The sequence below is a fragment of the Macrosteles quadrilineatus genome, unplaced genomic scaffold (assembly GCF_028750875.1).
Source record: "Macrosteles quadrilineatus isolate MER2022 unplaced genomic scaffold, UCM_ALF_1.0 Scaffold_9__3_contigs__length_116548681, whole genome shotgun sequence".
NCBI classification, from domain to species: domain Eukaryota; kingdom Metazoa; phylum Arthropoda; class Insecta; order Hemiptera; family Cicadellidae; genus Macrosteles; species Macrosteles quadrilineatus.
Window position 1 is genome coordinate 71,656,324 of NW_026542602.1, and position 12,448 is coordinate 71,668,771.

Sequence of the window (12,448 nt, forward strand, 5' to 3'; positions counted from 1 at the left end):
GAGTAATTTAAGACCAGAGAGACCTTGGGCCGTATTAACAACCCAAGATATAAATATTTTAATAAAAACAAATTTCTAAAAAAGTTAGATTTAATTTTGTGTTTTTGTTCGTAGCGGGTCTCTAGCCAGTTTAACCAATCACCGCTGGATGCTGCTACCGTCGAGGCTCGCGACAGTTCATCTAGTTTCCGCTAGATGTCTCTTCAAACGATAACACTTAATCCAGTATAGTTTGTATATTACTGATCGATTTTAAATGTTTAAACTATATCAAAAATAGAAACAAAATTGGTTTTAGGTAATATATAGTAAGCTAAAATAATTTTAAAATGTCTTATTTTCAATCTAAAGCTGTGGTATTTGACAATAATACATTTTCATCGGTTGACACTCGCAGTGAATTGTTAGTTTCTCTTACAAGACTAGCCTCAACTCAAATCCTCTTCAATTAATGGATAGAAAAAAAACATTTTCGATTCTTTTAGAAGCCGAGAGTTGTGTCTCTTACCTGAGACCAATGATTGGCTTATGATTATTCAAATTCAAATCAAATGGCTCGTTGAATGGTTGTACCCGTTTCATTTTGGTTGGATCGTGGATCGACTACGCGTGTACTACTAAGCTCTCAGGGCTAGACTAAGCTCTAGTCAACCTACTTTAACTTTTCTAAGTTTAGTCATGGTTTAGTTCTCTTCTTTTTTATTTTAGTTTAATTCGTTACGTTACCAGTAAGTTAGTTTAGTCATTGACTTCAATGGTACTAGATGCAATGTCTTTTAAGGATTCATAGTCAATGGTTTAGTTAATTTTTTTTAGAAGAATCAAAGTACTCATAGGTTAGTTTTAAAGTTTGTTTGTTTACTTTGTTTCATGATAGTAGGTAAGCTAAGCAAAGCAAATGATAAATTGCCTTGCATCAAGGAACTTCAGAAAATTTTGTTTATAAATTAAACTTTTGTCGGACTCGGCGCCTCACTAAAATGTTATAATCTTTGACGTTGTTGTGTTTTTATTTTAAGTTCTTTACCATAAGTTGCAAAATCCACACAACATTCAAAGTTCCTGTATCAAAATTATGAACTGACTTTAATAGGCCTACCGGTAAGACTTAGGTTCTTTTTTTGGAGGTTATGGTTCTTGGGAACTTAAATGATTTAAGTACTGTACCGGTATAACTTTATTTTGTTTACCGTTAGGTTCTTTTTTTGGAGGTTATGGTTCTTGGGAACTTAAATGATTTAAGTACTGTACCGGTATAACTTTATTTTGTTTACCGTATGTTAAATAGTACCTGGTAAATGCTTAAGTTAGATTACTCTGCATACGAAGTTATTTATGACTAATAAGTAATTTATATACAAAAGCATGGCACTAACTAGGCCTAGCCTTCTGCTAAACTACAGAACAGTGCATCAGTTTTTTTAAACCTAGCCCACCAAAAGCATACCAAACCAGCATTTTACTGTTTGCGGGTACACTTCCATATCTGTTGGCACAAACAACCGAATGGGTATTGATAATTCTATTAGGCTATTCCGCCCTCGACCTATTGACTCGCAATATACGCGGGTCCGAAAGCTATTCCGCTTCTCGGCCTATTTATAGGGGTTGCAACGCTAGCGCAGTATGTGGCTGCTCGGAGAACTAATGACCCCGCGCAGGCCATTTGAAATCGCCTAAAATCGTTTTCTAAACTCGTAATATTTTTCCCATTAGGCCTCCAAGATAATAAATAGAGGATTTTTATTTAACAAAAGTTAAAATTATAATAGAAGGAATTTGTTTTCCAAAAAAAAAAGCTGCACTGTAAATTATTTTCTATAAACCCGTATACAAGCCCGGGCATTTTACATCACTAACCATGGGAACAATTTGTTATTTTCTTTACAAAATAATTACCTATTCTTCTTCTAGGTACAATCCCCTCACTACACTTGCCAGACCCCTAGGCCTATTTCTTAATTTCCCTACACCTGCAAATGAACCTTCCTTTTTGACCCCAAACTATCCCTCTACATCAGCCCATTTTTCAGAACCAGAACTTCCTTCTAAGCCACCTATGCAGCAGCACACTCCTCATCGACAGCTGTTGCCAACAAAAAGTGGATGCAATAATGAGAGTGAGTTTAATTTTATTACATTTAAAGTAGGGGTAATCCTGATTAGTGCTTTGATGGTCTATTTTAAATACAGTGTGCGGCAAAATAGACCAATGTCTTTTCTGCATCACACTGTTCAGCAATAGGTCGTCACCGGTTTATCACCCTAAAACTATAATTGCATAAACTAGTTGGTTGATTTTTTGTCATGTGTCAAATTTAATGTGCTCATTCTTTGGCAGTTGTAATGTTTTATCTATGGGTAGGCCTATACATATAAATATACGTGCACATGTATAAATATATTTCAGATTTAATTTTTTTTCTCTGAACAGTTTTTGGGTATAAACGGAAGAGATTTTAAAAACGTTTAAACTCATAGAAATAGTAACAAGATAATTAATTATTGATTATTTAAAAGAGCATAGTTTGAAATACATTTGGCTGTGTTTAAACTTTTTAGTTAATATACAAATTTGTACTTAGCTGGGAGTTTATTTGTTCCGGGCATACATTTACCCCACGTTTAACATAGGCCTATAAAATTTTTCTGTATAAGCACATTTCATTATTTTTAGTAACAACTGTATTTCCCATAGGTCTATTTACTGCTGTTGCCGTATTATATTTCTTTCTAGATGAGCTCTAAAGTTGAAAACCATTCAAATTGCAAATACAATTGTTGCATTACATTGTATTTTATGTTTAATGTTGATTTGTGATTGATTTTAAATTAATTTTATATTTTCAGATTATAAATAGACTTTTTGTCATCGTCGGACAGCTCCAGGAAACAGTGGTTGTCCTCACAGACGCTGTGCAAAAAAGCAGAAAAATGGATGACTGTGCCATGTACAATTAAGAACAGGAAAATCGAAAATATGAAATAATAGGAAGGATATACGGTACCAGTTCAGAATTTGAAGGAGGTGGAAGAGTTAGAGAAGATATTAGAAATCCCTCAATTTAATAGGCAGTTGGTAAGTTTGTGTATTTTTCTTTGCACAAAAACATTCTTAACTAGTAACTTATCATATTCAGTATTTTGAACACTGATCTATGCTCTGAGATTCATAGCCGTCAGTAGTTTTCCCACCACAGCAAAGTACATAATTTTGAATTAATAAGTGATGTGGTCATTAATTTCCTGGTGCAGGAACGTTGAAAAAATAATGAATAGGGTCAACCGGGGCTAATATGAACACACCAAAATATTGGGGCTAATATGAACAATGACTTTTAAAAGTCATTTATCTGGGATTTTTAATCATGAAAAAAATATAATTAGAAAGGAAATTTATTGTATTTTTTGTGTCCATAATGAGAAAACTTCAAATTTGACTTTTAGGTACTTTAAAAAAATACTTTGTTAAAACACTTTTTTTCCGCCCAAAAAACTTTTCCGCGCAAAGTGAAAACTTTTGTTATAACAATTTTTACATTGGTTGTAGGAATAATCTTAAGCCTGAATTTTGTTAAATAAGAATTGGGGATTATTTTTCTTTTCCCAAAGTTAAAATATATTAATAACAGCCAAAGTTATAAGCTTTCAAAGTTGGGGGGCTAATGTGAACAGTGAATGGGGGCTATTGTGAACAGTACCACCTTCCGCTATGTCGCTACAGTGTTAAAAACACTGGCTGACGGGGAGATCGAAGTGATGGGATTTAAATCCTGTGATGAGGAAAAAAATCATTCCTGAAAAAAGAAGATGATATATTTATTGTTTCTACCACTGACATTTTGGGGAAACTTCCAGCCCCTAATGTATGTGGAACCAGTGATAGACATAAGTATGTCTTCGACAAAATTGTCGAAGTTTTTGAGGCGTAAGTTCCTCAATAAACTTCTTTGAAGGCCTTACAGTGATAAAACAGTTTTAATTTTACAAAGACAACAGTTAAGGTGTTGAATAGGCCTAGCCCACATTTTTATATTTACCTAATAGGCCTAAAAGTGCAATAAACTGTCATTTGCCTAAACGAACAATTTGCATTGTAGGCTATTGTTTTTTTAAGTGCTTTAAACAATTTGTATGTGGAAGAAATTTTTAATAAATACTCAGGTATGTTGACAGATAATTTTTTTCTTGTTTATATCTTATTATTAGCCCTGTATAATATTTATAAATGGTTTAAAAAAAAAGGGTTACCGTAGGGCGACCCGCGGCTCTCCAAAGATACCTTCATATCTCAAAAACTACTGTATTTAAGATAAAATATTATTGCAACTGGTAGACTAGACCCTAGGCTTGTTCACAACAGCCCCCATGCCTAGTGTTGTAAATAACAGAGTTATTAAGAGTGTTCACATTAGCCCCTTTTAGCGGGGCTAATGTGAACAGTGGTTTTTAATTTTTTTTTTTTTAATAATGGTTACATTTATGGTTTTTGTAAGTAAATAAATAGATTCAGCTAAAAGAGCTGTATACACTACTATTTTTTCTTTTCTTCTGTCATTTACCATTTTTGAGTTAATGTCAAAAGTTTACTTTTTTTGTTCATATTAGCCCCGGTTGACCCTAGGTATCACAAAGTAAACTCAAAGCTGTAGCCTTTGGGTCTTTTTCAGGATGTTTTTATATCAATATTGTACAAACCCTTAAAATCTGAAATAATAGGCTGACCATAAAACATATTGAAGGGATCGTAACAAGGTCTGACACACTTCCTGGTCAGGATTTTCACTGTCTGACTTTGACGTTTCTGTGCAGAAATAGAACTGTCTAGGTCACATGCTCGATGTTTAATTACAAACCTTAACTAGTCGAAACCTAAGCTTAAAGCTATGTTTAAATTAGACTTCATTTTGTCTTAAAAAAAATCCATTTATTTACAAATAAAGTAAAAATAGCTCCAAGTGCCTTTTAGAGAATTTCCCATGGAGAAGAAACTATTACCGTATGTCTCATGGTAAGACCTTAGACCCTGGACTGATTTACTTTTTTGTTTTGTGGTCCCCAGAGGCCAAAAACGCCATCTGTTCAAATCATGTCTAATATATAAAATTCTCGTGTCACAGTGTTTGTCATATATTAATATATAATTAACATATTTGTGTCCGTTGGCGCGATAACTCAAGCAAAAATGATGCGATTTTGATTAAATTTGGTTTAAACGTGTAAACATTTGTTTATTCAAACAAGTTTGCGAACCAGCATAATCGGACTATGGGAACAGGGGTATATGGGGAGTAATTTTTGACCCTAAAAGCACAAAATTTCATAATTTTTCTCCAAAACAATTTTGTAGCTGCTTAAAAATGAAATAATTTTGTATATTGAAGCGTTGTTGTATGCCCAACGTATTGTATTTCATACTTAGCTATCGACATTTTAATTAAAAAACACACCTTAATATCTTCCGCGTTGCAGCAAACCTAAGATACTCACTAAAATTAATGTTATTTAAATAGGAAATAAATCTGAAAATTTTTAGGGAATATTTGATTAGAAATCAAGTTGGGTAAATGGAAATTTGCTTAGTCTGCAGGTTTGATGCGGCGGGAGTATTTTTAATTATTAATATAGGCCTATGTATGAATCTAAACATATGGTGTTTTCGGCCTCTGGGGACCTCAAAACAAAAAAGTAAATCGGTCCTGGGTCCAGGTCTTACCATGAGATCTACGCTTATAGCCTATTCTCTTCATGGAAAATTCGCTAAAAAATGTTTACATTTTCCTGAAAAGTGAGTTATGATTGACTAATTGATACTGTTGTCTAAATAGTTAAAGGTTATATCCATACAGTGCTCTGCGGAGGGGTTATGATAAAAAGACACTAAATCTTATATTTTTGGGAATGCTAATATGCCTGCCCTTTAAACTTTAAGGCTAAACTTTACAAAATCAGCCTTGAAACAGTCTACCAATGAGAACAGAGGGAGGAGCCCGGTACAGTAAAAAAGATAAAGACAACTGTTCAGGTTTTCCGCCATCTGTATTAGTCACTAACAGACTTTGGGGTTGTCTTGTTTAAAAATTGTGCATAAAGAAAACACATTAAGTTATGTTCGTCTTATCTTATCTTATCTGACAGGGGCAGGTCGAGACCTTAAAGCACTTCATCCGAAATCGAATTATTGCGCACCCCAGATACTTAATTGCTTTCTTGTTGACCTACAAGTTGAGGCGCCCAATGAATGCCTGTAGCTTCCCAATTAGTTCATCCTCAGGAAGATATCTACCTCTAGCCATATTTCCAAGAGTTATCGATCTAGCGTCAGAGAGCTTGTTACAATCAAAGAGTAAGTGATCAGCTGTCTCTTCTGACCTATCACAGTACCTACAGATCGGTTCACCATCATATAAGCCCATCCGTTGTAGATGTTTCCTGAATCTTCCATGACCAGTTATCAGTTCAACAATTAATTTAATTCTTCGTCTGTCTAGTCTCAAGAGGTCACAGGCAACCTTTTTGGAAGGCCTAAACAGAGTAAGCTTGCTGACCCTAAGAAGGGGAACATCGACCCAGCGTTTGCGATGCTTTTCCTTGGCCCATGACGCAATCGCAGAACATACACTGTTTCGTGAGATGCCACAGAAGGGTTGTGGGCCTAACAATGATGTCGCAGAGGCAGTATTTGCCAATCTGTCTGCAGCTTCATTTCCTTTAATGCCTGAGTGTCCTGGCACCCAGCAAAGCGTAAAGTTATTTCTCCTACCCAACTCAGACACAGAAGCAAGACAATCCCACACGAACCTGGAGTTGAATTCGTAAGAGTTTAATGCTTTTAAGGTCGCTTGACTATCAGTATAGATATTGATTGTTTTGTCTCTGATATCTTTGTTAAGATGTTCTTGAGCACAAACTAGAATGGCAGTGACCTCCGCTTGAAAGACAGTTGGGTCCCCATTGGAAGACAAATACCAGTGCCTCCATTCATCCAATGCACACCTGCTCCAGTGCCCCCATTTTTGATCTTAGAACCATCAGTATAGCATTCTAAGTCACCTGTGGGTATGGGTCCTTTTCCGCCAGACCAATCCTTACTATCTGGCATTAGTACTTTGAAAGGCTTTCCAAAGGAGTATTTTTTGGACATGTGATCTGAAGGTAAGTCCAATTCATCATTATGTACCACCTGAACAATTTTGGAGTGCCCTTTATTGTTTCCTGAGGCTATCCATAAGTTTTCGCATCTAAGGCGTTGGGCTGTTTTACTTGCTACCACCTTAATATAAATGTCAATAGGTAGCATGTCAAGCAGACAGTCAAGTTCCGCTCCAGGACAGCTGCTTACTGCCCCAGTTATCATAATAAGAGCAAGCCTCTGAACTCCTGCTAAAGCTTTGACAGCTATAGTTGATTCCATCTTTGGCCACCACACAAGCGAACCATATGTAAGGGCGGGTCAAACAACAGATACATACAGCCAGTGCAAAAGTTTAGGCTGTAACCCCCATGTGCCACTTACCATCCGCCTGCATGCCATAAGGGACCATTTGCCACGCTCGTAATGCTCGCTTGTTATGTTCGTAAAAAAATTGACTGTCATTAAATGTGTGAATTGTACAAATTAACACAGCACTTATACTTTCATTAACTTTTTAACAGTTATCTTCATATTATGTCCACTTAATTAAACAATCAAATAATATATATATTTTTTTCAGTTTAAGGTTCTAACCTTGGTTGGGGGGGAAGGATCTAAAAACTATGACATACAACTGCCTACGACGGTTGATGTCCTACCAGGTTGCGGTAGAATACTCTTACAGCGGTAACACTGCAAGAAACAAAGAAAAGACGAAGAAAATTGCATTTTTTAAAACAAATGCCTGCAAAATCGCACACGGTAAGAAGCTAAATGTTTGTTATCACAATTTCTTTAGTGTTAATTGACAATCATGGTACATTGAGCTTGCATTTAACCTTCTGTCGGGCGGATTGATTTTCAAAAACCAAAGGGCGCTCACGGAAGTTACCTCTGGGAGTACGAAAACTATAGCCTACATGAGTTGAGTAAAACCACAGCCACCTCTAATACAAGGCCGCGGCGAGTGAAAAGCGGCAACGTCGCATCAGTGTCTTGGCGTTCGGTCGTTTTACCATTACAGTGAATGGAGGAGTCGCGTACTCTACGTACATAATCGCGTTTCTACTACCTTTAATCATTAGTAATGACGTTAAACTTCTTACTACAGCATGCCAGATAGATGTGATGTGCCTGGATGCAAGAATAATTACGATAGCTCGATTAAAAATGAATAATACATACAGTGTTCTAAGATTCTACTTGATCCACCACGTAAGCAACAATTGCTTTCTGATATTCTTCGATCAAATTAGACATCTTAAAAATATTCTCGTTTTTGTGTGAAACATTTTTCACGAATATGAGCTTAGATTAAATTTGTAAAAAAATGTAAGAATAAGACAATGATTCGTGTAAATATAGACGCGAGAAGCAAGTTTTAGGTAGTAATACCGTACTTTTTCCTTATTTATTTGTCTATCTTATTGATAAATGCTGTTGTTAAGTGATTAAAATAACTTAAATAAATGCCACTTCAAAGAAATAAGCCGGTGTTTCTGTTAAGTAGGCCTACTAGTAAAAAAATATGTAACCTACTGCACCATCTAACAATAAAAGCATCATAGTCTCCGAATCCAGTCTGAATGTTGATGTGATAAAAAATTCTATTAATATTGTGGAAAGCCATATGGAGGCCTAGCTTCTGAAATCGTTTACAAAATGGCAAACGTTTTTCTTATTAATTATTCAAAGAAAATAAATTATTTAGTCAGTATGCCTTCAAAATGAAAACTTCAAATTTTGTTGTCGCTAACTTATGGTTTCCTCATTGTTTCTTCATAATATTGCCAAACGGCTTAATCATTTTCAAAATAAACTTATCACACACTTTTATAGAAATTTCTATATTTCGGCATTAGCCTTCTTCAGGAACAAACACAATAACAAATAGAAGTGTTTACCACTCTGAATCATATGGTTTTAGCAAAAATCCAAAATACATATAATTTATGAAGAAGTAAAAAAGAAAATGTTTTGATAGAAAGAAAGAAAAAAAATTATATATATATATGTATATATATACTATCTCAAATTTAGACCGGAAGGTGTTTTAGATTTAAGTATTAATTGATGAGCTTGCTCAAGCTGTCTTAATTTCAAGTCTGGTGCGTCTTTTGCCAATTTTCTTATTCCTTTTAATGAATAACATTGTTCAAAATTTTGAGAATGCTCTCTCGCATGAATAGCCACAAGTTTTTGTTTATCAGGATGGTTTACATCATATCTGTGTTATGGTTTCCTCAGGTAGACTAAAACATAATATTCCTATTAAAAATTAAAAATTAATTTTATTTGAACGAATGGTTAGGCTAGATGTTAGTCTCTACAAATCCCAAAGTCTCTACAAATATTGAAGTGGCAATAAGTTAGTCCTACTGTATAACCATTCTTGGTATAGTAGCTTTATTTTGTAAAATTTAAGCACAGTCTGTCTATTAGTTTTTACTATGTTGAATAATACACATATATACAGACACCATGAGATTGTTATATAATAGTGTAGATTATCAAATTAACAAAGGAAATATTTAAAGTTCATCTATATTTCTACATTCATCTTACTTACAATACGGTAAATGCAACCAAAAACATTATGTTTGTATATTTTTAGTTTTAGACATATTGTGGTATGTTGCAATTTTTCACTAAATAAACAACCTAGATTACAATTTTGTCTATTTTACCATACCTTAAAATCTACTAAAATATGTTATTACGTATTTAAATACTTTCATTCATTGATACAGAGCAGCAATACTCTCATTGATGTTCATGGCCTAGCGCGTGTGAAGACGGACGCAGAGGGGGTGTGATTGCGGCGTTGCCAGTTCGAACGTCGCGGCCTTGTATTAGAGGTGGCTGTGGTAAAACTCATCTAATAGCAATAAAACTGTAAGAAACAAATTTTGAGTTTTTACATGATTACTTAAGTTCTTTATAAAATAGTAAGTGTTAATTAAACAATGCACATAGGCTACTTAAGTGTTGTGGATAAAAAAGACTTACTTTTTGTACATATACAGTACTATCATATACAATTTTTAATAGTGTATTACATAAAAACACGTATGGTCTAATGAAAATATTGATTTGTTACAAGGACAACTCATTTAATCAAAGCTCTTAGACAACAATTGCATCAGTGTATGACATAAAAACATCTGCATGGTCCTTATGAAAAATCTTTTTTATAAGGACAACTTATTTTTTCAAAGCTCTTAAAAAAATTGCAATAGTGTATGAAATAAAGTACCTATTGTCAGATGAAAAAAATAATTTGTTAGAAGGACTACTCATATTGTCAAAGATCTTTTTCATTAAAAAAATAGTACCCGAACAAACCCGCCAGTGGGCCTTTCCACTAAATCTTCTTCCCTGTCCTCCCTTTCAACACTAGCCAACAATCTCGCTATTTGTTCTGCTTCATCCATTTTATAATATCAATAGATACGTTTAAACAAAAGGCCGCACACGGAAGCTACCTTCAGTGACGCAAACCCCAATGTTGTTTGACAACTGGGAAAGGGGTAAGAGTTGCCAAAACCAATCCTGCAAAAGAGGTTCTTGAGGTACGGCAGGCAACAGCCCTGCCAAACACAAACTATGGTTTTTATAATGAAAAATGTTGTGACCCGGAGGTAACTTCCATGATGCGCCCGATGAAAGGTTAATTTTCTCTGAGTTAAACAAGCTCAGACCGGTGATTATAGATGTAGTAATGCCCTCAATCAGAGTTTGGACTCTGTTATTATATACTTCTTTAAAAGGATGGTTGATTACAGAAGCTGTAAAAAGAGTAAACCCAGTGGCAACTGAGGAAGTAGTGAAGACCTGGATGGGAAAGTGGCTGCAACAAGCAAAATACAGACTAGATAGAAAGTAAGTTAATTTTCTACCTTATAACATTGTAGATGAAGTTAATATATTTTTAGTTTTTGATGTATTCAAACAAATTCTCAAACAACTTTCACCTTTCTTGAAATCAGCATATGATTGACATTGAGTACAATCCAATAAATTGAAGTTGTCTGCCTACCATAAAGCGTGTTGTACGTTAACATGTTTTCTGACTGTATTTTCCGAGTATGTAAATAACTTTTTCAATAGGGCCAACTATACTTATTAAATGTGTTTAAACAGTAAGGAACACTTGTTACATGACGAACTACAGTGACGTTGATTGTTGATTCCAAAACTTCCTTTTCGAGTGAAGGGAATTTAGTTCACAGGGAAAAATTATCATTCACTGTCATCTTGATTTATATGCATTCCAAGAATGTTCACCATTTTAGGTGCCAAAGAAAATATTTTGGTTGAATGTAATTGATCTTATGCCTAGATGAGGTAGCTTGAAAGCCTAAATTCAATTTCTTTGTCAATTAAAATGTATTGGCGGGTGCTTCCCGTAGCCAATGGGATATAAGTAGGGACGACATTCAGATTCTTGTCATTTGTCTATTGGGTCTGAGGATGATTGGAATGTCCAATCAAAATCGATCACCACTTACCATGTTTTTTGTATATCCCCTACCGTGTTAAAAGACGTTCCTTTTATTTACTTTCCCTTAATCTCAAGGCAACAACTCAAAATTGAAATTATTTATCAGTTTTAAACAGTGTTATTACAAAGCAGGGTTAATTTCTCATCTCGCCCTATCACCAGGCTGACACTTTATTTCTTTAAGCCTCTTCTTAACGAGGTTATGAGGGGTGTATTCTTTATTTGATACGTTCCCTTTTAATACTACTATTAATTTTCCCAGTATCTAATGCCATTGTACAATTTGTTATAGATCTTCTGAAGCAGGCGGAGGAGTTGAAGTTGGAGAAGAAATTGAAGAAGAGGAAGTAAAATAAATAATGGAAATTGTATTTACTATACATAGTAATAAATTATCTTGAAACGTGAATGCCTTGTTTTCTGGACCCAACAGATCTTTTTTATTAATATATAAATTTAACCGATTTTTTATCACTTGAGATTTATAATATGACCTTAATAATTTTTATGGAAAATAATAGGGCTGAAATATGAATGGAAAGTGAACGGTGGGAAATTGCTTTTACGTTAAATATATATTTATACTAGCTGTAACCCGCGGGCTTTGTCCCGTTTAACTTCTTAATTTTCAAGATGATCTCGTTTGCATGGCTCAATCACGTCCTGGTTGAAGTTCGTTCGCTACGCTCACTCACCTTTAGATTGGAGCTCGTTCGCTACGCTCACTCACCTTTAGGTTGGAGCTCGTTCGCTACGCTCACTTTCCTTCAGGTTAGCTCGTTCGCTACGCTCACTCGCCTCCAGGTTGA

The 12,448-nt window shown here is 34.8% G+C and overlaps 1 long non-coding RNA gene across 2 annotated transcripts; it reads left to right on the forward strand.

The window, feature by feature from the left end:
- Positions 1-667: 667 nt before the first annotated feature.
- LOC129004457 (uncharacterized) lies at positions 668-12,047 on the forward strand. 2 transcript variants are annotated; one of them, XR_008491715.1, is made up of 6 exons: positions 668-836; positions 1,915-2,120; positions 2,851-3,079; positions 7,716-7,897; positions 10,921-11,017; positions 11,932-12,047. It is a non-coding gene; the product is annotated as an uncharacterized LOC129004457 (long non-coding RNA). The 2 variants fall into 2 exon arrangements; XR_008491714.1 differs by having other exon boundaries at positions 668-2,120.
- The last annotated feature ends 401 nt before the right edge of the window (positions 12,048-12,448 follow it).